This window comes from Colobus angolensis, unplaced genomic scaffold (genome assembly GCF_000951035.1).
Source record: "Colobus angolensis palliatus isolate OR3802 unplaced genomic scaffold, Cang.pa_1.0 Scaffold162, whole genome shotgun sequence".
NCBI classification, from domain to species: Eukaryota; Metazoa; Chordata; class Mammalia; order Primates; family Cercopithecidae; genus Colobus; species Colobus angolensis.
In genome coordinates, this window is record NW_012114733.1 from 4324381 (window position 1) to 4329364 (window position 4984).

The 4984-nt window shown below is 42.1% G+C and overlaps 1 long non-coding RNA gene across 1 annotated transcript in view; it reads right to left on the reverse strand.

Annotated features, from left to right (window-relative positions):
* The window catches only part of LOC105508444, a 14570-nt gene extending 10028 nt beyond the window's left edge, over positions 1 to 4542 (reverse strand). Inside the window, exon 1 of the long non-coding RNA XR_001001269.1 lies at positions 4396 to 4542. This is a non-coding gene — a long non-coding RNA (uncharacterized LOC105508444). The remainder of the gene's footprint in view (positions 1 to 4395) is intronic.
* Positions 4543 to 4984: the final 442 nt, after the last annotated feature.

Sequence of the window (4984 nt, forward strand, 5' to 3'; positions counted from 1 at the left end):
TCCTCCCCTTCCTCCTCCTCCTCCTCCTCCTCTTTCTTCCTCTTTCTTCTTCTTCTTCCTTTTTATTAACTTAAGGGGCACATGTGCAGTTTTTTCATATAGGTAACCTCATGTCATGGGGGTTCGTTGTACAGATTATTTTGTCACCCAGGTATTAAGCCTAGTACCCATTAGTTATTTTTTCTGATCCTCTCCCTTCTCCCACACTCCACTCTCCAATAGGCCGCAGCATGTGTTATTTCCCTCTGTGTGTGCATGTGTTCTCAATATTTAGCGCCCACCTATAAGTGAGAATATGCAATATTTGGTTTTCTGCTCCTGTATTAGTTTGCTAAGGATAATGGCCTCTAGCTCCATCCATGATCCTGCAAAGGATATGATCTCATTCTTTTTTATGGCTGCCTAGTATTCCATGGTATGTATATATATATATATATACACCACATTTTCTTTATCTAAGTCTATTGCTGATGGACATTTAGGTTGATTCCATGTATTCACTATTGTGAATAGTGGTGCAGTGAACATACACGTGCATGTGTCTCTATGATAGAATGATTTATGTTCCTCTGGGTATATGCCCAGTAATGGGATTCCTGGGTTAAACAGTAGTTCTGTTTTTAGCAATTTGAGAAATCACCCCCTGCTTTCCACAATGGTTGAACTAATTTACCCTCCCACCAATAGTGTATAAGTATTCCTTTTTCTCCTTGCCAGCATCCATTATTTTTTGACTTTTTAATTATAACCATTCTGACTGCAAACCTCTTTTCTTTATAGATTATCCAGTCTCAGGTATTCTGTTATAGCAACCAAAAACAGACTAAGACATGCCTGTTGGCCAGGCGCAGTGGCTCACGCCTGTAATCCCAGCACTTTGGGAGGCTGAGGCGGGCAGATCATGAGGTCAGGAGATCGAGAGCATCCTGGCTAATACGGCGAAACCCTGTCTCTACTGAAAATACAAAAAAATTAGCCAGGCATGGGGGCAGGCGCCTGTAGTCCCAGCTACTCAGGAGGCTGAGGCAGGAGAACGGCGTGAACCTGGGAGTTGGAGGTTGCAGTGAGCCAAGATTACACCATTGCACTCCAGCCTGGCCAACAGACCAAGACTCCATCTCAAAGAAAAAAAAAAAGACATGCCTGTTTTATGGCATTGTGTTACTATAACAGGAATAAACCTTAGTCCAGAAACAAGGATAAATCACAAAGATTACAGTTCCATTTAATCAAATTAAATTCATTTTGATGCCAAAAATATATGTATTACATTTTTTAGAATTGGGGGGTCACATTCTATTGCCCAGGCTGGAGTGCAGTAGTGCAGTCACAGCTCACTGCAACCTCAAATTCCTGGGCTCAAGTGATCCTTCTACATCAACCTCCCATGTAGCTAGAATTACAGGCATGTGCCACCATGCCCAGTTATTTTTTAAGAAACCTTTTTTGTAGAGACAGAGTCTTAGTATGTTGTTCAGGCTGGTCTCAAACTCCTGGCTTCAAGTGATCCTCCCACCTCAGCCTTCCCAAGTGCTGGGATTACAGGTGTGAGCCACCACACTCAGCCTGTATTACTTTTTTAATCAGGAGAAAAAAAACTGTTTAAGTCTCTATGTCCCATATTGCTTAGTCATTATTGAGCCCCTTTCCCTGTATCAGACACCACAGGAAACGTGTATTAGCCCCACTTCACATCCTCTAAGCCTCAGCTCAGAATCCAGCTGTGACAAAAAGGTCTCTGAAGGCTTCCACCTCTTTGCACTGACAATATCTCACCGCAGACTTAACCTTTGTTTTTCTCACTTCCTGCTTCAGGGCTTCTCTGACTCCTTGCTACGTGTGCCCATAGGTGCCTACTCAGCACTTACCAGACACACAAACCGAGAGGTTGTTGCCCCAACCCTGTAGGGGGCAGGAGCAGATGAAGGAATGCTTCTCTTGCTTGTTCCTTGACCCTTCAAGTGAACAATTTTTGAGGCTGTAGCTGTAACTAACTAAATAATGCAACCTCATGTTAACTTTCCTTTACTTTCTGTCTCATACACTTGTTCCATTGGATTAATTCCTAAGTAAATTACCTGCATCCAAGCCCTTTCCTCAAACTGTGACTTCAAGGTAATATCCAACTGAGTAACACAAAAGTTCACATGAGTCTTAGCAAGAGAAAAATAAATAGAAAACCCTCTCCAGGCTTTGATCCACTTAAGCCACCACTGAGATGTTCATTACCCAAGCCCACTAGTCTCCTAGAAGTATGTAGTTAACATACCACTTCCTTTTGGGCACCGTAATATTTTCCAGGGCTGGGAGCCTCAGTATTACCATCCAGTCTCACCTATATACCCCACACCTGTGGAAATCACACCAGAACAGTAGCTCCCAATTCTCATGGAACATCTTTCATCTCTTTCATCAAGTTAGCAGAAATATCCATTCTGTTTCTACATCTTTCCATGCAAGGACTCCCACCTTCTCATCCTCCTTGCCACCCTCCCTGCCTAATACAATCTCCTTGATGAATTGAAGCTTTCACAAAACACAAGAGAAGTCTTTGTCTTTGAACAACTTCTTTTCTCCTACTAGATAATCCCCAAGGAAAAGGTACATAATGGATCTTATTGGAAATGGGAAAGAGAAAAAAAGAAAAAGAAAAAAAAAACCCATATGAATTAATATCACAAAAAGGGTTCCTTAGCTGGGTGCATGTCTCTGTCTCCACAGAGATCATTTAGGACCTATTCTACAGTAACTTGAAGCTTCAGAGCCAGCAAAAGTCCCACCTGGCTCTTTCTAGCACAGCGTGCACCTGTGGCCTAAATAAGAGCCTGCGCTGGAAGGTGATACCTGATCCCACTGCTGCTGGGGTGGGAGGTTTCAGCTAGCCATAGTGCTTGCATCTGTTTATTAAAAGCTGTTCTAGTCCGGGCACGGTGGCTCATGCCTGTAATCCCAACACTTTGGGAGGTCAAGGCGGGTGGATCACGAGGTCAGGAGATGGAGACCATCCTAACATGGTGAAACCTCGTCTCTACTAAAAGTACAAAAAAAAAAATTAGCCAGGCGTGGTGGCGGGTACCTGTAGTCCCAGCTACTTGGGAGGCTGAGGTGCACACTGTGCTAGAAGGAGCCAGGTGGGACTTTTGCTGGCTCTGAAGCTTCAAGTTACTGTAGAATAGGTCTTAAATGATCTCTGTGGAGACAGAGACATGCAGCCAGCTCAGGAATCCTTACTAGACCATCATTTCACATTGTGCATGTTTTACACAAGTACTGGAAAAAATACATTTCTGTCATAAAAAATTCAAACCATATAGAAGTATAGACAGTAAAAGTGAAAGTCCTTTCTCCTAATCTCAAAGACACTCTTCTTCTAGAAATAAAGCACTCTCTTCCCTAAGAGGGACACATTTTCCTACACATGTGTTATACACACTACAGGTTTTGTTTTTTATAAAATGGAATCAAACCAATGATATGCCTTTTTCACTTTAGAGTATGAATTGGTGGATTGTCACCACTGTAAATACCTGGTTTCTAATCTCAACTGGATAAAGGTTGAAAATTCTTTTCTTTTCTGTTCTTATATTTGTCTTTGTTCATTTCCCTCACCTCTCACCCCACCATTCCCATGGCTTCTTCTAAACCGTTGACTCTTTCCTCAAACTCTTGCCCTCTCACTTATAGACAACATCCTCCCTAAGAAATAGCAACCATGGCCAGGTGTGGTGGCTCCTGACTATAAATCTCAGCACTTTGGGAGGCCAAGGCAGGAGGGTTGCTTGAACCCAGGAGTTTAAGACCAGCCTAGGCAGCATGGCAAGCTATTGCCCTCTCACTTATAGACAACATCTTCCCTAAGAAATAGCAACAAGAAATAAAAATAAATAAATAAATTAGCCAGACATGGTGGTGCACACCTGTGGTGCCAGCTCCTCAGGACAATGTGGCAGGAGGATCACTTGAGCCCGGGAAGTCAAGGCTGCAAGTGAGCTGAGATCACACCACTGCACTTCAGCCTGGGTGACAGAGTGAGACCCTATCTCTAAATCAATAAATAATAAAGACATAGAGATTATTAGTTTTTTTTTTTTTTAGATGACGTCTCACTCTTGTCCCCCAGGCTGAAATACAATGGCGTGATCTCAGCTCACTGCAACGTCTGCCTCTGAGGTTCAAGCGATTCTCCTGCCTCAGCCTCCTGAGTAGCTGGGATTACAGATACCTGCCACCACGCCTGGCTAATTTTTGTATTTTTAGTAGAGACAGGGTTTCACCATGTTGGCCAGGCTGGTCCCGAACTCCTGACCTCAGTTGATCTGCCCTCCTTGGCCTGATCATTATTTTTAAAAAATTCCTTCAATTACTGCCTACCTACTACTTCAACTGCAGACTTACCTCACATGCATCTCATCCAGGCTCTCTCCCTTTTCAGTAAAAGCGTGTCCATTTTTTCCTTCATGTTCTATCCTTTCCATTTGTTCTTTGCATCCCATTCCCACACCAGGGACAGCTTGAGAGCCAGAAAGGCTATGTTCCAGTCTTGTTCTGCTGCTTTCTAATTGTATGACTTCAGACAAGTTAACTTCTTTGAGAGTAGGAAATGTTCTGACCCACAGTCAATGAATCACTTGTGATGATGCTAATCAAAAAGGTATTTTATTATTCTCAAAGAGTTAAGTAGGTGTTAACCCTATCCAGTGCTGGAGCTAATTTAGTGAGAGGTGGGGAGTATATGAGAAGGAGAATATTCACTGATCCAGCCATTATGACATATCTTTCTATCACATTTTCTTTATTTTTAACAATACATCATTTTCTTCATTTAAAAAAATTGGTAAAGATCGAGTAAATGCCATAAGCTTAGAATGTTGCACTAAATTGTTACGTAAATCAAATCAACATCTTTAAAACAAATCAGAGCTCTAAGAAACTTTATAGGAAAACAAAAAGAAACCAATGAACATAAAGCCATATTTTTATACAA